The following is a 25,674-nucleotide window of genomic DNA, read 5'->3' as shown; positions in this document are numbered from 1 at the left end:
CAAAAAGACCAGTGACACAAATAGAATTTTTCTTTTACTTTTGTGTCTGTTCAGCCGTTTTACTTAATAACAAATCTCATTTCTAGATTTTTATAAGTTGTTAAATATCCAAAACTGTCTCCCCACTAAGAGAGATTTATTATGATGATTTAAGATTTATTAGTCTTACATTTTTACTTCCTTGCTGTTTAGCGATGGCAGCTCCTATTTCAGAATCACTAATCTATTTGCAGCCCTGTTGGCACTCTTGCACTTCCGTGCTCGGGTTACATCACATCAGACTGGTTAACAGTGATGATCAAAAATCACATTCTCCAAATTACAAATGATTAGTACAACTATTAAACACTAATCCACAGTTACATAGAAAAAATAAATGAAATCATAAAATTTACAAAACGTATTTCTATTTTTAAATATTTAAAATCCAACCGTGGAGCGAACTCGCTTGTCTTTTACCGTCCTTCTGTTTTCTGAGGGGGGAAAATGGTCAACATAAGTTGCTCCTCACTAGGCCACGTAGATAAATGACTTCACTTTTTAAGGTGCACACTGACCTTTCTGAGCTGGAAAAGCAGAGCAAATACTAAATGACACAGCTAATTGTTTCACCCCAGAGTCCATTCTCCCTCTCTCACTCCTCTTTACTTCGACCAGTACCTTCCATCATTTCTTCTAATTTCTCTCAATTATTTTCTCCTTATGCTCTCTCCCATGAGGACGTGTTTGTGTGTGTATGTGTGTTTGGTTGACCTTCCTGAACTGTATGGCCATTAATGGAGATTAGATAAAGTTGTCTCTTGCCTGACTCATTGGCATGCATTAAGCAGAGTACGATAATAACATACACACACACACACATTCAAAAACACACGCAGGCAGAGTTACACAAGAAGAACGTCTTAAATCGAGGATATAGGACCAAATTAAAGGTAAAAGCGCTCTTGGTCTCCTTCTTTTGTGAGACATCATCTGTTTTTCAAAAAGCCGTGTTCAGCGTCCTTTTCCCTCCCTCTAATGGATTTTTGATTTTTCCAGAGCATGCGACACAATTAGCTTGTCTTTCTTTTTTATTAATGACACATTTACTGTTTTCTTTCCCCCCGCTGTTGTTTATTCTTACACTAAATTGAAGAGCGAAGAGGTCTTAAAAGTGCACGGCATGTCTGTGTGTATTAGTGTAGGTGTGGAGTAGTGTTATTTATTTGAACTAGCCTGTGGCTTCATTGTTCTTGTTTATTTTTATTTTTGTGAAACCTATGAAATTATCAGTGTTTACGTTAAATAGGAAGACACTGTTATTAAAGTTATTTTTAAATTTAAAAGATTTCATTGATTGCGGCGCGTGGGTTCGGCACCTTATTCACATTCACTTCCATTTTCTTTATCATTATATGTGCTTAGGGTAATGGGGCTGAAGCCAAAGCGATCCGTCTACAACTGTGTAGATGCTGACTCTTCCTATCTTGACATGATGAAAGTACATCGCAGTTACAGAATATAATACAATGACAGTCATACTGAAGGATGTGTCATAAAGAGAGAAGCTAATTAACAATTCCAAGGACAAATGATCTGAGCTCACCTCGCAGTGACACATCTGATATCTACATACAAATAGTGAGACCTTCCTCCCACTCAAAAGCATGACCAGTATAAGGGAAACAGCAAAGTTTAAATATGAAAATACTATGCTTCAATTAGTGTGACGAGGTCAATCTCTCAAAGCTTAGTTTGTCTTAATCAGAGCTAACATAAGGAGACTCATAAAGCAGAGGTTAGAGGGGATCGTCCTTATTTCCTCTCACATAAATATCCTACACAATGGTGAATGCTCATATTGAACACTGCCTAGTTAAAGTTTTCACAATGGTGAAATGACCCACAGGTCAGTGTAAGTGCGAGTTTTACTACTCTTGGATTTGTATGGATTTGTCATTGAGTGTGAATATCCCTAATATAGTGAGACTTACATGCTTTCAAAGCCTTCAAACCTTTAAGAAGGGCATCTGATCTGAAGAATGTTGGCTTAAAGTTGGCTTACCTGTTTGCTTTGTGTGTATACAGTGTGTGTGTTAGAGAGGACAAAGGTCTAAAAACATCTAAAAGCCTGAAGAGATCCTTCTGAGATCAAGTTACAGCACAAAAATCTCGAGCCACCCCTTTGATATTTTGCCAGGAAAACTGGAAATTGATTGATTGAAACCTGCAAACATACAAGGAAATACAGAAGGGAAAGTCAAAAATAACTGAATGAAACTCTTGCCAATCAGATAATATTGCATGGTGGATCAAAATCTCATCGTACGTTTCTGCATCAATTTTATCAAGATCTCTAACACCACTGGCTTCAATGTAGTTCAAACCATGACAGAGCCTCCACTGTGTTTTACAGATGGCTGTAGACACTCTCTGCTGTATCTCTCTCCTGACCTCCTCCATCCATAGTGATGATGATTTGAACCAGAAATTTTAAATTTGGATTCATCTCTCCAAATGTTGCCAATTACTCAGTCCAGTTCTTGTATAATGTTCATACCTCAGCCTTTTCTCCCTGTTTCCCTTATTTAAAAACGGCTTCTTGACAGCCACCCTTTCACTGGGACCATTTCTGCTCTGGTTTCTGGGGAACAGCAGATGGATCATCTGTCACGGTCGATAGCAGGGACTCAAGCGCAGAGCAGGTTGACGTTTCCAAACACAGTTTATTTACAACACCAGTGCAGAATGTATACAGTGAGGGGGGAAATCCAGGGATCAAAAGGTCCAAGGGGAAGCTCTCTCACACTCGTTCTCGTCTTCACGCCCAAACTCACACACGTTCACACAGCAGGAAGGTCACAGGTCCGGGAAGGAAAACTATCACACAGGAGAGGGAAATTACTCACAAGTCACAAAACACTTAAGCACAGATTCACGGGAGCTGAGAGAATCACTAACGTGTTTCGCACAATCATCCAGCGATGAGAGGATCTGCTTCCCAGCCTCAAATAGTGGACAGGTAATGACAGCTAATCGCGAACAGGTGTGTGGGCCAGTGAGCTCCGCCCAGGCAGAGAGGAAAACACATGTAGCTTTGCGGGGCCGGCTGGGCAGACACAGGGACCATGACATCAACTACACTGGTCCATACCTTGATCGAGGTGCTGTTTTTATGAGTGGCCTAATAAACAAAAAACATTCCTGTGAAAATGTTCGGGTACAAGGACTGGATTGAAAATGAGCGAAAAAGCAGCCAATGTCCAAAGCAAAACTTGTTCAACACCATTTTAGAAAAAAATATAAAGAAATGAATGGTGACTTAAGACTTTTGCACAGCACTTGAGATTGAGCTGAGGAAATCCCTTCAAGCTCATACTGGTGCCATGACTGATACGGTCTTTAGTAGCAAGTATAGCTTAATCTTTTAAAAATGTGAAGGAATGTTTTGACATAAAGCAGAAACCCAAGTAATTCACATGATGAAATTAAGTATTTTGCTTATTTATGGGGTCATCATGCAAGGATATTACTGCTAATGCTAATGATGTGTAGCTGTAATAATGAAGTAAATGAAAACATAACTCCTTTATTTTAATCAAACTTACCCAAACAGAGAAAACTTTGCCTGTTTTTCCTGAATGTGTCAAGTCTTTCCATGTGCTTCACACTTCGCTCTTCAGCACAGTGTCTGGTTTGACCTCATATTCCAACCTTACCATTTATTTCTTCCTCCAACAAACACTCACACTAGCATTTTTTTTGTACCTTTGTCCTTTTTCCATCTTGTCTTTCACACTGATTCCTCTTCCTACCACCTCTCGTATGTCACAGTGCTACACAGATATACACTCAGAGAATCCCACTTAGATACAGACACCCAAAATGAAATCAAGCCGAGCCTCCCTCTGGGTTCATGTCCCACTTTCTCGCCAGGCAGTACATGACCATACTGCCGCCGTGAGACTGACGGACCTCTGGCACAGAACAGCACAGTGCCGGACACAAAATCCCTCTCAAGGAGCAGATGCTTGCTTCCTCTTGACATATGCCCCTGAGATACAGCAGGGTGAGGGGGGGATGTAATGGAGGGTAAGGCTGAAGATAATAGAGGGCGGGGGTGAAGGAGGGAGAGCTTTACTGTGGAGGAACAGTGAGGGAGCTGAAAAGGGAGGAAGGGAAGGCTACGGTTAGAAAAATGCAAGTCGAAGGCAAAGACTCAGAAGAAAAATCTGAGGGCTAATTTAATTGTAAATAATACTCCAATAATACTTAATTCAAAGGCCATTTTGCCTCAATTATGTCAAAGCTCCTTGAGGCCAATAAGCATGAGTGCGTAGAAAAAAAGAAACTTAAAAAAAAAAAATCAAGCCAAGGGCACAAGGCCAGGTCAGAGTGTCAGAGAATGAGCTCAGAAGAAGAGCTAAAGATGAACAGATGGCGTTGAGCTGTGAAAGAAGAGATGTGATGGGAAGAGCAGGATGAGGCGGGAGAGGAAAGGAGGAGGGGATTTTGAAAAAGCATCGCCACATTTGTATCCTCTCCATGTCTCTTGGCTTTGTTTTCACTCTTTAAATATTCCTGATAGGTGACCAAACTACACTCAAAAGAAAGCAACTCGGTTTTAATTCACTGGGAGATGGTAATTAAAATCCATGCAATGGTCAATAAGAAATATAGGGAGAAATTACATGGGTTATCAGTGGCTTTTGCAGCCTGATAGCTATTGGCAGTGGTATTTTATGAAAATGGATACCAATAGTCACTTTGAAAATCATATATTTTCCACGAATGATGAATTACTGTGTGAGGAATGTACATGAGGGGTTATGGTCTGTATTCACAGCAAGATTATTTCATCAGTAGTTCTTTTCAGAGACTTGACATTACACTTACCTTGAGATTTCAATTTTGACTGAGTATTCAAAGTATAGAAAGCCATGATAATCATATTTATATATTTTCATGCAGAAGGTCAGGTTGAGGGAAATACAAAAGCAAAATCTTACGTAGCTCTGAATATATAATCATAGAAAGACATCATTGTAATTGAGAAATTTTGCTAAATCCAAGATGCCAAAACCTAAACTCTGTATTGATAGAAAACTAAAAGGATCACCAAAACCAGTAATAATAGCATTTAAAACCACAGTAAAAGGCTTGGGATCTGTGTCAATTAAAAAAGCCATAACAAGGGTCATGGCCACTTTTGAGCCATTCTCAAGCTAATTTTCATCAGTCCAGGTCTGTGATCTCTACAGAAGGCAGTAACAACAAGAAGCAATGCAAAAGTTATCTTCACTTATGTGAACTATGCAGAGTTTATGAGTTGTCACTATGCTAGGTAGTGACTGCTGAGCTCACAGTACTGAAGCCAACTCATTTCCATTTTAAATGTGCAGTTTGGGGTTTTTTTAATGGAAAAAAAAACGAATATTATACTCATAAATATATACAGATTAGTGTCTAACTAGGTCTTCCAACAAACTGACTTCTTACAAACTTAAAATTGATCCAATGAAAATAGGCGCTGACCCCAGTTTGTGGAAGCCACCATCTTACCCCGGCATCTTGAATAGACTTATAGATGGACATCGCTAATCTGCATAAATGTGTTTTATTGGTTATAGACAGGCTACATACAAATTACACCAAAGCTGGAGGTAAGGAGAACTCGTACACGTGGGTGACCATGAGGCACCTTCAGACTCAGCATATGAAGGTTCATACCTATGATTTATCATCTGAGAAGTGGTCCTTATCACCAAAAACAGACATCATCTCCACCAATCACCTTAAATCTGATTTTTCTTCCTCTTGTCAAATATTCATACCTGTATCTTTCACTGAGAAACAACCGATACTGTACAGACACACACGCTGCACAAGTACTTGAACACACAAACACTTACAACAACCCCTAGTATTGCAAGGTGAAATCTGTTCATTAAAGAAAACAAACAGAGTATACACACACACACACAAACACTTGAGCACATAGTCTTTCATTAACACACACAGGAATTTAATTAACGTCTATTGATAAGCTCTGTCTGTCTTAAGGACATGTTTGTTTGTGAATATGTATATGTGTGTGGGTGTGTGTCTGTGTATCTTAAGGACATGCTCGTTATGCAGTCATTATACAGTTATCTTCTTGATTTGTGAAGCATGAAGAGGAGAAGCACACACACACACACTTGCGAAGTGTAAGCTATAAACACGGTGTGTTGACGGATTAGATGGGAGTTTTTAATCATCTTAATTAAACCCAATTGTTATTTGTTGAATATTTGGCATTTATGAAGTTCACGGGGATATAAAGGCAGATTGAATACTAATTGAAATAGAAGATCTCAATTTTATTACAAGACTCTGTCAAGAAGTGGGAGATGTTCAGTGCTGGTTTTATGGAAATGAGAGGTTAAAAACAACAACTAGAACAACTGAGACTCTGAAATGTATTTAATATTCTTTGTTATGTTTTCATTCATCAAAAGATAGTCGCTGTCAGCTCCCAGGCTAGAAACTGCTGGACCGTTTTTTTGTTGAACAAGCATCACAACATCCTGAACCTTTAATAGCAAAGAGGAACCTTAGTAGCAGAGTTGAATTTAAAATCCTTCTGACATATTGTAGCCACATTTTATTCACAACAGAAGACAGAAAACATCCAATGATCAAACCAGTGTAAGAAAAATATTAGCTCATTTTCAGTTTAAGGGTGGCAACATATATCCGCAAAGTTGGGTTGGGTTGACCATCGCCAAGAGTTTGATCACAGGGGATCGTCTGATTGTCAGGGGTTTCTAAATGGAGTCATTCTTATTCTACGAGAGCACTCAAACATGCCTTATTCACACCCACAAGCACGTTTTTCTATCTGACATTCACACTGATAGATATACCAGAGAGCGCCTTTTGGGGTCAGTATCTTGCTCAGTGATATCTGATATGCAGAGTGGTGCAGCCAGGGATCGAACCACCAACCTTCTGATTAGTAGATGACCTGCTCTACCTCCAGAGCGAAAGCCACCGCTTTATAATATTGTCAGTTCTTCAACTTCTAATGTCAAGGGCCGGTACCGGTCCATGAGTCGTGAAATTTATGGTTTTCGGGGGTTTTATCGTTAACTCGGTTTCCCTGGGTCTTTTCCTGTGATGTAGTTGTGCTTCTTATTTTGAAAGAGATATTTGCGCGTTACCATAGCGACCAGAGATCATTAAAGGGCAGACAGGAGGATGTTACTCTCAATGTTGTTGCCGCATTTCAGGAGGACGCTGCTAATAAAGTTACACAATTACACAGTGAATTCGCGTTTATTATTGTATTTATAAAATACAACAGGTTTTGTCTTGGTCGTATCATTTTATTTTGATGTATTTATCCGCGACACCTTAAAGGCTGGTCCATGAAAATATTGTCTGACGTTAAACCGTGGCGCAAAAAAGGTTGGGGACCGCTGCTGTATATCACTGTGAATTGGTACCACATTAACTGAAGTAAACTGAGCTGATCTGCACAGAGAGCACACAGAGTGATATGTTATGTTAGATGGGTTTAGGGGGGTCTATAATACAAGAGTAAAATTTATACTTTGAAGATATTGTGAGTGTGTGAGAGAGAGTGTGCGTGTGTGTGTGTGTGTGAGAGAGAGAGAGAGAGAGAGAGTGTGTGTTAAAAGATGCTTGTCTGATTCTACTGTGGCTGGCAAGAGCCTTTCTAGAACAGTAATTACAGACAATCGTGTCCCTGGAAGATGATCCAGGAGTGCACACACACAAACACAAACACAAGCGCTTGCCAAAAGACAACACCCAGGACTCCTCTTCTAAATGCACCTGAGAATAGAGTAACTCTTAACACACACACACACACACACACATCCTAGCACCTGAGTACGCTCACGTGCCAGCAAAAGGCCACAGCACCGTCTGTTGCCGCCACATAGACTCAGTCTCTCTCTTTCTCTTTCACACACATACACACACACACACACACTCGAACACACACACAGACTAATTGTCTGTTAAGTTTCTTCTCCAAATTTGCTATAAACACATATGATGGAAGAATCTGTTAACAGGATTCACAGTGACACCACATCTATAGGCCTTTATACAGTGGCCCTGAGAGGCCAAATGGACTGCAACTAAGGAAAACACCAGCAATAACAAAAACGCTGCAAAAGCACACAAAACACAATGGAAATCGGAAAAATGGAAATGGAAATAGGAAAAAAGAAAACAGAAATTGAAAAAAACGGAAACAAAAAGAGGAAAAAAATGATTTCCAATGCTGGGAGACACTTAAAAGAAGTGGAGGATCTGTCGGTTTTGTGAGAAAAGATGAGAGATAAGTGTGTTAGCCTAAAAATCCGTATTGTATTCTATGAATCGTGCGATTAAAACACACTTACCTAGCATGTTTTGATTCCTGCATCTGGTCCGTCAGGTTATTGTCTCCCCAGAAACACTTCCCTTGTGCTTTTGGAAATCTGTTTTTTCCTATTTCTTTTTCCTATTTCTGTTTTCTTTTTTCCTATTTCCGTTTTCGTTTTTCTCTTAAGTTGTTCTCTTAAGTTGCAGTCCGTTTGGCCTCTCAGGGTCACCGTACCTTTACACACCTTACACGTAAAATGTGGGTAAATATTTTGGGTCCTCAAAATATTTTTCTGACCCACCTATTCTTAATTCACACTGACTGTGTGACCAATCAGACCACTACATTTGGCAGTGCGCTTGTAGCTCAAAACGTGCAGAGTACTGAATATACGATGTTATGGAAATAGTAAAATAATACTATTTTACCTCAGACACAGCTAAATGCTGCTCTGATTCAACTGTTTCTCTGAAACATATCTCTGCCTTCTCTGACGTGGTCCCAACTCTGTCCACAGCAGTTCAAACTGTCCCACTGACATCCTGGAAAACGTACAAATGCGATCATAATGCAGCTTCAGCTCCTGGATCAAAGCATGAAATTTTTCCTGCTGCTAAATTGGATGTTTAGAAACTAGAGTTGGATGTCTCGAGACCACTTTTACATGGTCTTGGTCTCATCTTGGTCTCGGCGGACTTTTGTCTTGGTCTTGTCTTGGTCTTGACGGAGTTTGACCTCGATCTTATCTTGGTCTCACTGTCTCGGTCTTACTGTCTCAGATCAATATAGTGGTCGGGAGATTTGGAGTCAACAGTATCCATGACACACAACGTAATGTTCGATAATGTATCATGCGCAAAAGCTTTAGCTCTAAGAGCCGTGCTTAGATAGTGCTTTGTAGTGAATCAGAATAGTCGACTCCCATTGAGCGAGAGCTGGCTCCTCACTTAATTTCCTTTCTCTGCTCAGCTCTCACACAGCGACACACAAGTGGCTCAGCTATGCTCAAATACGTCCACATTGTGGCATATTATTATTTTGCCTTTCGCTCCCTTCAAACACAACTAAATGCAACCCATTAGATTGAGCAGTATGCCCGGTCAGTAAGTTACAGAAATGTCAGCGACTTCGTCTATCATAAAGTTTGCGTTCATAGAACACAAAGAGTTTTCGGTAAATGCAAAAAAGAAGCATTCTGCAAAGTGCAGATTTTGCAAAGTCTCCTTGACCGAGAACGCCGGGACTACCTCAACCTTCACCAGGCACCTGGAGCGCAAACACCCTCAAAGGTAAGCTAGCCAGTAGCCATCTATCCATCTTCAAACTCTTCTAACTACCTTTCCAACCTCAGATGACCAGGTCATGTTTATGTAATATTGTTATTTATAATAATAATAATAATGGATTGGATTTATATAGCGCTTTTCAAGGCACCCAAAGCGCTTTACAATACCACTATTCATTCACTCTCACATTCATACAATGGTGGAGGCAAGCTACAGTTGTAGCCACAGCTGCCCTGGGGCAGACTGACAGAAGCGAGGCTGCCATATCGCGCCATCGGCCCCTCTGGCCAACACCAGTAGGCAAGTAGGGTAAAGTGTCTTGCCCAAGGACACAACGACCAGGACAGAGAGCCCAGGGATCGAACCGGCAACCTTCCGGTTAGAGATGCGATTCCCAACCCCCTGAGCCACGGGGGTGTTCTTCAAGCGGTATAAATTATGTAGGGACAGGTTTTTTGCAACCGTCCCTGCAGACTTAACTTGTGAAGATTGTAACTAACGTTACGTTACATGCTATGTACAGGTAGCTAGCGCTAGCAGTGGCTATCAGCTACTTAAACAGTTTTCACTAACTTTAGGTATTTTGGTGAATTCAATGATCTACACTCAACAAAAATATAAACGCAACACCTTTGTTACTGCTCCCATTCCCCATGGGATGGACGTAGAGACCTAAAATTCATTCCAGATACACAATATAACCATCCCTCCCAAACAGTGGTCACAAATCAGTCCAAATGTGTGGTAGTGGGCACATCTGCTATATTGAGATAATCCATCCCACCTCACAGGTGTGCCACATCAGGATGCTGATCTGACATCATGAGTAGTGCACAGGTGTACCTCAGACTGCCCACAACAAAAGGCCACCCTGGAATGTGCAGTTTTTTGCGCTATTGGGGGTCTGGGGACCCAGAACCGGTCAGTATCTGGTGTGACCACCATTTGCCTCATGCAGTGCAACACATCGTCGCATGGAGTCTATCAGATTGTCAATTGTGGCCTGTGGAATGTTGGTCCACTCCACTTCAATGGCTGTGCGAGGTTGTTGGATATTCGTGGGAACTGGTACACGCTGTCGTATACGCCGGTCAAGCACATCCCGAACATGCTCAATGGGTGACATGTCCGGTGAGTATGCTGGCCATGCAAGAACTGGGACATTCTCAGCTGCCATCTGCCCTGAACAATGTGAACCATGATTCATCCGTGAAGTGCACACCTCTCCAACGTGCCAGACGCCATCGAATGTGAGCATTTGCCCACACAAGTCTGTTACGGCGACGAGCTGGAGTCAGGTCAAGACCCCGATGAGGACGACGGGCATGCAGTTGAGCGTCCCTGAGACGGTTTCTGACAGTTTGTGCAGAAATTGTTTGGTTGTGCAAACCAATTGTTCCAGCAGCTGTCTGGGTGGCTGGTCTCAGACGATCTTGGAGGTGAACCTGCTGGATGTGGAGGTCCTGGGCTGGTGTGGTTACACGAGGTCTGCGGTTGTGAGGCCGGTTGGATGTGCTGCCATATTCTCTGAAACGCCTGTGGAGACGGCTTATGGTTGAGAAATGAACATTCAATGCACGGGTGACAGATCTGGTTGACATTCCTGCTGTCAGCATGCCAATTGCACGCTCCCTCATTGCTTGTGGCATCTGTGGCATTTTGCTGTGAGACAAAACTGCACATTCCAGGGTGGCCTTTTGTTGTGGGCAGTCTGAGGTACACCTGTGCACTACTCATGATGTCAGATCAGCATCCTGATGTGGCACACCTGTGAGGTGGGATGGATTATCTCAATATGGCAGATGTGCCCACTACCACACATTTGGACTGATTTGTGACCACTGTTTGGGAGGGATGGTTATATTGTGTATCTGGAATGAATTTTAGGTCTCTACGTCCATCCCATGGGGAATGGGAGCAGTAACAAAGGTGTTGCGTTTATATTTTTGTTCAGTGTATATATGTGTCACACTGGATTGGATTAGGTTATTTTGTATGCAAAGGTCTACACTCATTGATAGGTTTAAAATAACTGTGCTTGTAAGATACAGTAGTTTTTGTGGTTGAATAGAAACAGATGTTTTACAGATTCCTATTTCCCTGTTTTGTAGGTACTTGGAGTCCAAAGCAGAATCTGCAACATCAGTGATAGCGGTCAATCCCCCACAGCCTCAATTATCATTGTTTGCTCCAAGCATCCACTTATTTTCCCCAATTTCACCCAGGCAACAGGCCATCACCCAGTCCATCCTCCAGGACCTTATAGTTGGATGCTCTCTTCCCCTGTCTATCATTGAGAATCCACATTTTAGACACTTCCTGAATGTCTTGGATAGCAAATACACTCCTGTATCTAGGACCACTTTGACAGAGAAGCTGATACCTCACCTTGTCACTAAAGTGAAGGGTGACATAATCAAAGCCCTGGAAGTCCATCCAAATGTAGCAATGACAACAGACCTCTTGTCTGACCAGAGGCTTCGTACTTTCCTAGGAGTTACCGCTCATGTTGCCTGCAAGAACAAGGACTGTAGGCATTTCACAGGGAAGCACTGCGGCGAACAAATCGCCTCAGCATTTGACAGCATAGTTGAGGAGTATGGCATTGGCCATAAAATAAGCTACATTCTGACGGATAATGCATCCAATATGAAGCGGGCCTTTAAAGTCAGGATGCCAGATGTAGAGCACCCTGAAGGTGACAGCAGTGATGACCTCGAGGATGAAACAATGTGGGAAGATGCAGAAGATTCTGATCCATGGTCAACAGGTGAACATCTTTCTTGCTTCGTCCACTTGCTGCAACTTGTAATCAGTGATGGGATGAAAGAGGTAAAGGCAATAGCTAGAGCCATTGCCAAAGCCAGCAAGTTTACAAACCTGCTGCACAGCAGTAGTAACCACAAAGACTTGTTTGAGGCACACTTTGGCTCCAATAAGTCCATCCCAGCAGCAAACAACACCCGCTGGAATAGCACCTACAGACAGTTAAAGGCTCTGATCACACTTGACCACAGGGCCATCACTGAAATGTGCAGCGGTACAGAGAATTTAGTGTTTTCAGCCCGAGAGCGGGCTCAGCTGAAAGACCTTTGTGCTTTGCTTGAGCCTTTTTCTGAGGCAACAGACCTTACAGAAGGTGAGCATCAGGTGACTATTAGCATGGTGGTCCCCACTGTTCTGGACTTGAAGAATCATCTTATAAAGATGGAAGTACAAATGCCCCAGGTCGTAACTATAGTCAGGGCACTGAAAAGATCCTTAGAGAAACGGTTCTCTGGAATTTTCAGGCAGATTTACATGGACGAAAAGGATCCAGAAGAACTGTTTAGCCATCGGATCTACTTCCTTGCCACCATGCTCGACCCCCAGTTTGGACTGACCTGGGTAGATTTAGATGTCCAAAATGGTGAAACCAGACCAGCACTGAAGAGGTTCAGAGATGACCTTAAAAAGTCATTAATAGGAGACTGTATAATAATAATTATTTATTGTTATTGTTGTTTTTGTTGTTCCACTTATTATCACTGTCTTTGGTTTTATAGCATCATTAGAAGCATCCTGTCTAATCCTGTTTGTGTGTGTGTGTGTGTGTGTGTGTGTGTGTGTGTGTGTGTGTGTGTGTGTGTGTGTGTGTGTGTGTGTGTGTGTGTGTGTGCACCCTTTTCCAGACCTTTTGATCACAGAGGTAGACAGAGATGCACCTGCAGCACCAACAAAAGTAGACACAGAATTATCGGATAGTGACTCAGCGCCACCCCCAAAACAACGTCTTCTTTCACGCTACAAGGCATTTAGGTTGCAATGCAGCACAAGCCAGGACTCGAGCACTGATGCACAAATAAGCAAGTACCTAGACAACATAAATGAATGTGACTGTGATGCACTCACCTTTTGGTCAAAAAACAAAGAGTGTTTGCCTCCTCTGCCTTAGTAGAGGAGACATTCTAATGAGACCCCACCGCGCACGGCTAGGCTATAAGATGTTGCGATCTTTAGTTTTCTTGAAGTGCAATCAATCACTGTTTTAAAATGTGAACTCATTTCTCTCCCTCCTCTCTGAAAATATGCTGTTTGTTCATTATATATTTGTTCATAAGATATCTGTTATTTGTTCATAATGTCTGTGTTCTATTTTTCCTGCCCTACTGAACAACAGGCTTGATTTCATTGGCAGTGTGTTGTAATCTCATGCAACTGAAGACATCAAGATGTCAGAATCTTTTAAGCACTTGTTCTTATTCTTATTAATGCACAATTTGTATTAGTATGTAATATTTGTAATTTGCATCTGATTCATGTGAGGTGTGCACATGTCTTTATATTGTTTGATTACAGAATTTTACTTAAAATGGTGTTGTTTGACTAAATAACATCTGCATATCACTTTGTGTTGACAGGCCTAATCCATTTTAGGGAAGTTGATATCATACAGTGTAATTTGGCTAGTACTACTACAATAGGACATGATGCAATTTCAAGTTTATAATCTTCAGTTTGATGTTACAATTTTATCTATATATAGAGTATAACTGAAACCAGTTACATATTTCCCATTCTTTAGACAGTTGTTGGAGGTGATTGCTGTTTTGTCAGATGACTTTGGGGTCAGTCAGTACCATCATGTCAGCCCTCAACAGCACACAAAAGTTAGTCTTTTTTGTCTCGGTCTTGGTCTCGGTCTTGGTCTCGTCTCAACTTGGTCTCGGTCTTGGTCTCGTCTCAACTTGGTCTTGTCTTGGTCTTGTCTTGGTCTCGGTTTAGGCGGTCTTGACTACAAGTCCATTAGAAACTTTGAGACTAGCTCATCATTGTGGACACATTTTTCGCACGAACATAATGCATTTGCTGTGTTTTCACATTACACAACAAGTTAAGATTGAACACAGGTTGCGCAACAAGCTCAGTTTTTAATGTGTTAATTCTACTTTTGTGACACAGAGCTGAAGTTTGATATACAGTGGCCAGGTAGTCATTCCTGTCATACTTCTCTGAGGTCCACCACCTGGTGAATGTGCACGTAGCACACTGCAATGTAAAGTGTCTATAGTGAGGTTACAACAGATTGGAAGGAACAAAGACATTCACATGGACCCTGATGAAAATTGCATCACTAGCATCACCCAAGCAGACTCAAATAGACCCTAGTGGATTTGTTGATGTAGAAAGTAATAATCTATGAGTAACTCCTTGGAGCCTGACCCCTGGTGTTTGTGTTTGACATTATGTCTCTGATGCAGCTCCATCCTTCATGTGGTTTAAACTCACACCTGGCTGGTTAGGGAGGCAGAGCATTTAGTCTGAAAGGCGTCTCTTTTAATTTGAAAATCTGTGTGCCATTCCCGTGTCTGACTTTCTACGTATCTTAACCTGCTTCGTGCAGTTTTACCTGTCAAAAGTATACCAGGTGCTATTTTAAAAGATGCAGATTGGAGAGCAGTTTCCAGGATGTCTCTCAAATGCGTGCCTGGTAGATTATAGGCAGTGTGTATAGCGGACGTGATATCAGTTCCAGTGGCTAAAACGTAACACAGATGTACTCTGTGTACTCCTGTGTTTAGTTGGAGATGTCTTTAAGGAAATGTGAAGCCTTACTGCATGTTTTTTTAATCTTCCTGTTAACAATCATGAACCTTCTACTCTTGTGACTAATGAGTAAAATAGTAACTGACTGAAATCTGTACAGTTTCAAAGAGGATAACAGACTTTACCGTGAGATCCACAACTGTGAGCGTATTGTATTAAATATTTAAAAAAGAAGAAAAAAGAAAAACCCTGAGTTAAAAAAATGGGTGGAGCCAAGAGGCGGTTAATGCCAACACAGAGTACAATTTGGCAACCCTTTTGAAGCTCAATCAGGGAACGGGCGTACATATGGATAGATCTGAAGAAATCTGGAGTAGTACAATAAGTAATTTTCTTTCTTTCTTTTTTCACACTGACTCATTTCACTAACTAACGATCAATGACTTTAGCTTATACGTGTAAATGAGTCCTCACAGAGTACTTCTACATCAACATAAGTAAACAGGATTTTTTTAAAAAAAAGACTTATCAGTTTTATTGATTTGCTACACTGGAAAACAAAATAGTACTACTGACACAAAATTTTCAAACCCAATAGCCTCAGTAAAAGTTGAGGCCCTGTGGTATGTGGTATATTTTTTTGTTTCAAAGTAGAGAAAACAACCAGTCTGCGGGGTTAAATTCAGTCATCTTATTTTGTTAAAAATATCAATGGAGCCCTTAAAGTCAGTTTAATCCAAACAGTTTTACAGGTTTTAACTCATACTGTGTGTGCACGTTGGACAGATGTTAACTAAAAAAGCTAAGCGAGCAGGTGTCAGTAAACATCGGTGTCTTGTGTGTTCATCTCTCAAGAAGTGAGACATTTTCATGCACTAACACAAGCACACACACACACACACACACACACACACACACACACACACACACACACACACACACACACACACACACACACACACTATTTAGCAGGTTGACACCTTAACCCAGTTGGTGCACATACACACACAATCTCACACACACATTTGGCACATTTAGCACCTTGTCAAAAAACCCTGGTGGCCCAGAAGAAATCACAAACAGATTGAAGATGGGAGGACATGAGGAGGAGGGGGAGGAGGCAGTGGAAATGATATGAAGCGGGAGGATGACACACCTGTTATTAGCTTTTCTCCATACGGTGGTTCAGATGGAAGCTAGGACAGGCGGGACAATGAGAAGTATGACGGGGGGACAGAAGGAGATCCTGGGAGAGAAAATAAGAGATTGTCAGGCATTAATAATGGATGGCAGATCCTTAGGGACCATGTTCAGACATTAATAATGAATAAGACTCAGCTGGAGGGGGCAAGGAAACGCCTCAGCAGAATTTACCTGAGGTAAGACGAACGACATGAAGTAGATGTATAACATTTGATCATGAATTCCAAACTTTCCGGATTTCAGTTGTTATAGGGGGACAACCATTTTTATTCTTTTTTATTTAATCTCATTATTTACAGTACTGTGCAAAAGTCTTAAACCACCAATCACTATTTAGGCAAATGGGAATTAAGTGCATAAGTTTGTTAAATCAATTTACTTCTTACGCCACCTAACACTGACCTAGGATTCATTCAAGTATAAAAAGCCACCTAATTTAAGCAGTGTTGTGTCTACACATAACAGACAACTTTTAAATTGTATCTTTAGACACTTTGTTACTAGCAACCTGTCAAAAAATAATACTTTCTGTAGTATATCTAAAATTCCAACGATGACGCCATTTGACAGATATATAAAAATATTTTGCACCAACAAGATGAGTTCCAAATTTTAAATTCCTCCTGCTTTTTTGCCACACTTTTTCTTGCTTATTTTCTCCATCTTTTACTTATTATTAGAGTGTTAGTTTGTTTTAATAACGTATTACATAATTTACTTAGGGATTAACAAAGTATTCTGATTCTGTTAGCTGAAAACTTAAAAGCTGAAAACTGAAAGACATATCTCAGCGTGGTGTGCAGTGTGTCCTTAAAAGATTTGAGGAAATTGGACAACTGGAGGACAAAAGAAGAAATTGTAGCGCTAAAAAAGTGAAGTCCTGAAGAAATAGGAAAAAAAAAGAGTAAAGACCTGACATAGGACCTCAGATATTTGAAATGTTTTTGTTCAAACTGTTATCATTATTTACGGTTAAGGTCAGGAGAGAGGAACAGCAATGAATATCACAGTAAAACACAGTCATGCATTTTACCCTGTGGTGCTTACTCAAAATTGATGGAATTATGAACCCAGAAAAGTACCATCAAACTTTGATCCAACATCTGGAAAGTATCTGACTGGCAACAGCTTCATTTTATTAGCATGAGAATGATGCGAAAAAGATACTTCCAGTGTAATAAAATCACACAGTCATGGATCGGCCTCCCGGACCTCAACATTATTGAAGCAGTGTGTGCTGACAGAGAACAGAACAAAAGGCAGAAACATCCAAAGAAGAACTTTGAATGTCCTTCAATAAGCCTGAAGAACTATTCCTGAAGACTACTTAAAGAAATGAGAAAGAGAGTTAGCTGCGTTCAGACTATGATGAAGAATAAAGGAAGTCAGACAAAATATTGATATTCAAAATTGTTACAATCACACATTTTTTCATTGTGCATTTGCATGTTCACTGCACCTTTTTCTTATTTTCCTAGTAAAATATAAAGAAATGAGTGGTGGCTCAAGATATTTCTGTGTGTCTTTAAAAATACTTTTTACAAAGTAATGTCCCTTAAAATAGCTGTAGAACAAGTAAATTGAAAAAAAAAGTGAAATAAAAAAAAATCATCCTTTTAATCAGAAAGATGCTTAAAATAATCAAGCAGCAAAACATTTCCCTGAAAGAAGCCAGCGGTGGAGTTACAACATCACCAGTGAGAGCGGTTGTATGACATGTTCAAAATCAGAAAACTCAAAAACGTGTGCATGAGAGGATACGAGCACACTATCGCTAACAAAGGGCCTGACATGTATAAACACATGAACACACAGCTGCTTAACAACACCAATGTCAGATAACCCCCAAAAAAATCCAGATGTTTTCACACAAACACACCATTTTTTATTTTTATGTGCACATTAAAACCCACGAGGTTTGGTGGTGTGCCAGAAGGTTGGTGTCACTGAGAAAGACCACCACGTACACTCATTGCTGCATTGTCTCTACCTCTGTATTTCACATCTTCTCATCTTTTTTGCACACACACACTCGCTTCCTCTTTATGCATGTCCTCACACACACACCGGCAAATGAGCAGCACACTCAAACTAAATGGGTGGCCTGATGGTGAATCACTGTCATTTAGCAACAAAGACCTCAGCTTGTTGTCCCTTCATCCCTCTCTCCCCTCATCTGCCTTTTTTTCTTTCTGCGTCTCTTTCTCTCTCTTTTTGGCCAGTATGTGTGTGTAATTGTTATTGCATGGAAAGCAAAACACAACTGTGTACACAGATTAACACACAAACACATGTATTCAACTTGCACGTCTACCGTCACACATGCATACATGCATGAAACACACACACGCCGTACGGGTGTATAATTATAGAGAGTGAAGCAGCACTAAGGAATAATTACAGAGGCTGGTTGCTGTTGTTGTTGTTGATTCCAACAAATAAACCAGTACACAAACAAGATGGAGGGGTGAGAAGCAGGTCAAGCCATTTTTGTGATACAGCACCATCTCCCTCATATCCATGTGTTTTAGTTTCATTTTGGTTTGTCTTTATCTGAACAAATGAAAGTACGCAGACACCTAAATGTTGCACCCAAGACTTATATTTATATAGAGCAAAATCACAACAAAAGTTGCCTCAAAGTCCTTTGTATTGTAAGTTAAAGGCTATATGATAATACAGAAATAACCAGAACAATAAGATGACGCTCTTTGAGCAAACACTTTGGTGACAGTGGGAAGGAAAAACTCCCTTTTAATAGAAAGAAACCTCTGGCAGAACCAGGCTCAGGGAGGGTCGGGCATCTGTTGAGACTGGTTAGTGGTGAGGGGAGGAAGGCAGGACAAAAGAAGATGGGGAATATATGTGTTGGCAACACATTCTCGCTCCAGGATGGTCAGGACCCCTACTTGTTGCTTTTTTATGCATTTGATGCCCGTTTACTATTGGTTTCTGCCATCTAGGCTACTGCTACACAACGCCTGTTAGGCGACAGAGAAAGATGACCTGCCAATTAAATACTTTGCAACTTTCACACTTTGACTTTTGTTTATTTTTGCCTTTTCTTTTCTAGTTAGGTTTTGGAACCAAAGCTTTCTTTTACAGGAAGATTGTACTTTGACTAAAATCACACATTTTCAAAAATGGCAGGCAGTCTTCCAGGCAGTCAAAGGTGACCTCCTCCAGTGTGCAACAATCCTGTCCACCATTTCCTTGAGTTAACATGATCATGCATGCCACAAGAACAATCACCAAAGTATATTTCCTCCAGTCTCAAGGCCATGCTACACACAAGATTTGTTCCCACTGAGTGATAAGAGCATTAGTGGGAGGGGACCTGGCTCAGTCTGCACTCCAGTTCAAACTAAGAACTGTGGTATATGGGTTCGTTTGCTTCGTGCATGGTGTATGGTCCCAATTATTCTAGGTGAGATGCATGGCAGTAACCTGTGATGTCAACATTACAAGAGCACTCAGAAAGTGCAACTCCCCCCAAAAGGCAAGGGCCAAAATCTTAGGATATCATATTGAAAAGCTCTGTCCGTGCCCTTTCGTGTGATACATTACTTGATATGGTTTCTTTTTTTTTCAAGGTTATCTATGAATTGGGTGCTAACAAGGTCACATGCTTCACCAACCTATGTACTTATGTCCCCCCAAGGTCCCGCATATGACCTTGGGGGGACATAATATAACGTTTTTGCTGAATTTTACATTTGGTGTGACCTTGACTCAATTTTCACCAAAGTTAAGTGAGCTGGAGCTGTTTTTGGTATTTACCATCACACAAAATTAGAAAATGATAATTGTGGATGCCAGACTGCTAACTAACAGACACACAAACAAACCAACAGAACCAGTTACATCCTTTCTTCAGCGGGAGAACAAGGGATTTCAAGTGGACTCATAATATACCACCGGACATAGCAGGATCACCCTGAATCTAACTGGATTGTAAGGCCTCAGAGGTAACGCAGATGGCAGAAGTGAGGATGCAAGGCAGGCCTACTCGCAAAGCCAAGGAAACAGCCACACACAAACCCCCGCTACCCCTGCAAGCATTTTCCTCACCGACACCATTTTGTTTATTTTGTCCACAAAATAAGCAAACTTGAGCTACAAATTGCTAGAATGTTACTATGTTTGTGACTGCTGTGAGATAATTATAAAGGAGACCTGGATACAGCCACTCATCCTGGACGCTACAGTACAGCTGGCCGACCGCTCCACCCACTGTTACGACAGGAACAGAGACTCCAGCAAGCGCAGAGGAGGGGGCCTTGTACATAATGAGTGATGCACTACTGGTAAGATCATTCTCAACCACCGCTCTTCTCACTTGGAATTAATGTCTGTCATGTGTAGACCCTTCTAGCTGTCTAGAGAGCTCACAGTGGTAACCATAACTGCTGTATATATATGTCGCACCTGATGCTAACATTAACACATCTCTTTCCCATTTGTACAAAACTATAAGCAGAAAACAGCAAGCTCACCAAGATGGAGTGCACATCACTGTTGGGTATTTTAATCAAGCTTGCCTAAAAACTGTGCTTCCCAAATTTCAATAACATGCACAATGTCCCACCAGAAAGAAGAACACACACTGGACCACATCTATTCCAACGTAAGGCATACAAAGCCTACAGAGCCCATACCGCTTCCACAGTTATAAGGATGGGTCAGAGTTGGTCTAAGGGTTCAGTTTCCCAGCTAAGGGTTGCTTTGCGCACACAAAGCTGATTGATGGTGAATACGAAAAAAGCTGCAGGACTTAATGGTGTACTTGGCAAGACATTAAAAGCTTGTGCTGACAGGCTATCAGGGGTTTGAACCATGATTTTCAATCTTTCCCTGACTTGAGCTACCATCCTATCTTGTCTCAAGTCAACCGGTATAATTATAACAGCCTAAACAACTACCTAACTTTGACCCATATGTCCATATCTCCATTGCCTTCCACTTAGAATACCCAAGGAACTACATCACAATGCTCTTTGTTGATTACACTCCCTCCTTCATCATAATCATCCCATTTAATGGATGACAAGCTATCTCACTGTCTCTGCTTGGATTAAAGACTTTCTTACCAACTGTTCACAAATTTACAGTTGCTGAGTCCTTAGCTGCACCACTTTACCAACACATTTCTTAAATTTGCTAAAAGCTCTACTGCAGCTGGGGTCACATCTGTTTGCCATGAGTCAGTGTACAGAGATACAGAAGGTGTCTGTGTGGTGCTCACCAGTAAAACCAAGGTGATGGTCAAAGACTACAGAAGTCTCGTGAATGATCTCTTGGGGTCTGCCAACTTTACAGCAGTAGTTAAAAATCCTCATCAGAGACCGCATCTCAAGTCTGGTGTTAGTGGCCTTCTACTGCTCCATCATTGAGAGTCTACAGATGTGCTGCATCACAGTGTGGTAAGCTGGAAAACTGCAGAGGGCTATCAACCATCAGCTGCCAACTGCCCTCGCTCGAGGACATCTCCAGCTTTCAGTGCCTCAGCAGGGCAAAGAAAATAACCAAAGCCCCTTTCCACCCTGGACAGCACTTCCTCAACCTCGTACCCAGTGGCAGGTGGTGCAGGTGCCTAAAGAGCCACACGTTTCTTCCCCCGGCTCATCAGAAATCTCGAACGCTGCAAATAAAAGAATGCAATACTTCTTCTGCAGTGAACACGGTCCCCTGAAAGCCCAGTCATGTCTTAAATATGCAAATGTGTGTCTCCTCTTCATACTCTTTTTTTTTAATATTATTTATATATTATTATATAGTTTTAATGTGCAATGACAATAAACACTTCATTCTAGTCACTAGGTGGGATCAAACAACTTGTCAAAACCATAAAAATGGCTACAGATAAGGCATGTCCACATGTTACTGGCCTCATATATTGTTCTGTCTCTAATTAACCTCTCATTCAACTGGACTTTTACTCTTATTTTTTAAGGGCTTAATATCTCTTTTCATTCCCTGCATGGTATCAAAAGTTTTCCGTCTACCACTCCAATATTTTCCCATCTTCCCCACATTAAACACACAAATACCCCCCCCCCCCCCCCCCCCCCCCCACACACACACACACACACACACACATACCCTTATACACACATACTCATACTCAAACACACCGTGCCCAGCTCAGTCACCTGCACTGAAGGTAAATGGAGTGTGAGGTTTTACGGCGCCATGATTGCGGGGTTTGGCTCGGGAGGAAATAAGTGTTTCGTTTGTTTATGTACTATCAGACAGCAGGTGGCGGAGTCAGCACACTACCTCCCGACCTGTAGCGAGGGAGAGAGGTGGACAGAGGTGGAAGCAGGGATGGTGAGTCGAGGGTGGGACTCACAAAACTTAAGCCTAAACATCACTGTGACAAGAAGGAAAATACCCACCGGAAACATGGTGGAAAACTGACCCCACAATCCACGACACACTGTCGCAGAATCTCAACAAAAAGGGAATGTGAAGATAAGTGCGTGTCCATCTGGCAAAGAAAGTATGCGTGTGTGTCTGTGTGTGCGCTATTCGTGAATGCGTGTGAATCAGTAGGGGAGGTGCGAGGTTGTGAGGGTGAGGGTTATCCCACTGTGTCACAGAGAAAGAGTAAAACAGGGAGGGAGGGAGATCTCTTGCATGTGGAAAGAATAGGGAGATGAAAAATGAACGATAGATGAGTGCCGTGCGAGGTGGCTTTGTTCTACTGAAGGGCTGGGTTCGCCAGCAGATGAAGAGCTAACTCTTACCGGGAAATCACAGCTTGGCACAAACCTCTGTCTTTCATTTTTTTTGTGCTCTTTATTTCTGTTCCTATCTCTCAGTTTTTCTTTTACTTTCTGGTCTCTTTGCTAACCACTTTTAATTTTTCTTGCCCTGTCTACGTGTATTAATTTAAACTCATCTTCTCGACATCGCTATTCTTTCTGCCCTCATCCCAGTCAAACTCCATCAGCTTGTTTGTTCTCATTTTAATCTTGATCTGTGCACATCCGAGTCAACCTATCTTGCCTATGATCTACACCATTTTTTCTCTACTCAGAAACCAGACTTTTAAACTTGTTCATCCAAAGGTAGCCTCTATCGATCCCTCCACTCTTTTCTCCTGCCTAATCTGTACTTCCAATTCTTGCTAGAACCATTAAAGTGTCCACAGAGTCTCATTTATGGATGTACCAATTCATCTTTGCCTCTCTTTGTACAAATTCTGATACCTAAACTCACAGTATCTGGTAACACACAGTACCAGTCCAGTAGGTGAGGCAAATATTATGCACCAATATCATGGTCTGACAGGACATATTTCACATTAGAAAAATCACACGGCACACCACCAAACAAAAATGTCACAAAAAGCATATTGATATTTTTTCCCTGTCCACCAGGTGTAGCAGAATTGGCTCGGGTTGTCCCCAGTATACCTTTTTTGCTTTCTTCTGACCACTACACATGCTGGGGCCTTCATCTGGGTCAGAATTTTCTCCAGGACCCAGGTCAGACTGACTACTTTTCCTTTTCAAATATTTATCTATTACTATTACTCGCTGCGTCATCTCGCAGCATGAGTATTATGTAATTTCTTCTTCATCTTCTTCTGTTTTACTGGCAGTTGGCAACCCATTTCATTAGAGCAGGTAGTTGTACTGCCTTCTAGTGGAAGAGAATGTAATTGTTCTGTCCGTTACTCACGCCGATTGCTTAAAGTACTAATCAGGTGGAACCAGATAATCTTTCACGGCACACCTGATCATTTCTCTGCACAGTGGTTGGGGAACACTGGTCTAAACATCACATGGGAAAATTTTGTTTCACATCTGTGATTTCTCACTCTTATGTCATACAGAAAAAACAAATTCGATTTAAGTAAATTGGCTGTAAGAAACCTTTGGTTAATGACACAAATTCATATGCTACATTAGGATGTAAGCATGACTTGATATTCACATGTAGTCACCTAGACTTTACTAGAAAAGTTATTCATTGGCATTAAACCTGATAACAAGTTAAGTAAAGCATTAAATACTGAAAGCAGCTCTTGAAAATGTGCTTTAAACTCAATGCAACATATTCTTCTCTATGTTGGGACCTCTTTCTGAAAAACCAAAATCCAAAGAAAGACTCCCCAACTCAGGAAGCTAGACATCTGCGCAGCACTTACCGTTATTCTGAGAAACCACAGCACTGAGAATTAAAGCTGCCCAGGTACACATTTAAACAGCAGGGGATCAATAAGTAAAGAAAATATACCAGGTGTCTTGACAGTGGGAAGAAACCATCTAGAAACCTTCACACATGAACAGTAAAAACCAAAGAAAACACAAAAAACAATAAAAATAAATTATTTGATTTTGAATACATGTTTGTTGTAGCTTGAATGTTCTCCAGTCATGAGTAGACGAGGTTCCTATTTAATAATTTTAGAAAGACAAAACTCATTGTCCAGATGAAATTTCTCTGATTAAAGTGAAATTAATGTAGAGATTAATAAATTCAAATATCCTTGTACTAAATAAAAAAAATTCATGGAACCTGCAACAAATCCCTCTGATCAGATTAATATAATTCCACATGCTAAATGAGGCTGGAATTAAAAGTAATGTGGAAAACATAACTCTGTAAATTGGTCGCAATGTTTCCTAAATGAAGCAACTATCAGTGTCATCAGCGCTGCCATTAATCACTGTCAAAGTAGCTACTATATTATGATAGATAGATAGATATGCAGTGAGATTTGCAGTAAATGAAAAAGGCCAACATAAAAAAATAAATTTAAAAAGCTGGAGTCACTGCGTTGGTAATGATGTGACCATCAGTCACGATCTTAAAAGAATTCCTTCTAGACACGTTTACTTCAGCTACACTGAGCTTTACCATTTAACTATCGTGCTAATTCAGCTTATGTGTGTTACAGTTTCATGAGTGCCCATGCTGCTGCGTTTAATAACCTAAGAACCCCATTATTGGCCGTGTTTTTACCCCAAACTTCTCTGGGTAAATGAGAGCGCCGGGCTGCTTCGGATGAGCCCGAGGCCTTTCCTTGCGTGCTCGGTAAAAGGGGCGGGAGGTAAACCTATGTTATTCAATTTCAATTAAAGTAAAGAAGAAGAGGAAGCTTTAATTGATTGCCGCCATGCCAAAGCTCGCTCTCTCGCTCTTCCTGTGTGTGAGTGTGTATGAGAGAGAGAGCCATGCTGACTATAGACACACACACACACACACACACACAGATGTCCTACTTTTATCCTTGCTTGATTATACTCAGCTTGCTTCCTGTTTATGCTGGGGAACCAAGCGTGA

The 25,674-nt window shown here is 41.1% G+C and overlaps 1 long non-coding RNA gene across 1 annotated transcript; it reads right to left on the bottom strand.

Moving 5' to 3' along the window:
* Window positions 1-2,722: 2,722 nt before the first annotated feature.
* LOC146642115 (uncharacterized) lies at window positions 2,723-3,692 on the bottom strand. The gene is made up of 3 exons (XR_014909649.1): window positions 3,588-3,692; window positions 2,941-3,163; window positions 2,723-2,859 (listed from the first exon to the last, which is right to left on the bottom strand). It is a non-coding gene; the product is annotated as an uncharacterized LOC146642115 (long non-coding RNA).
* Window positions 3,693-25,674: the final 21,982 nt, after the last annotated feature.

This window comes from Rhamphochromis longiceps, linkage group LG23 (assembly GCF_057381845.1).
Source record: "Rhamphochromis longiceps isolate RC_006_pf linkage group LG23, R_longiceps_female_GT1.1, whole genome shotgun sequence".
Taxonomy (NCBI): Eukaryota; Metazoa; Chordata; class Actinopteri; order Cichliformes; family Cichlidae; genus Rhamphochromis; species Rhamphochromis longiceps.
This window is presented reverse-complemented; position numbering and strand designations above follow the sequence as displayed.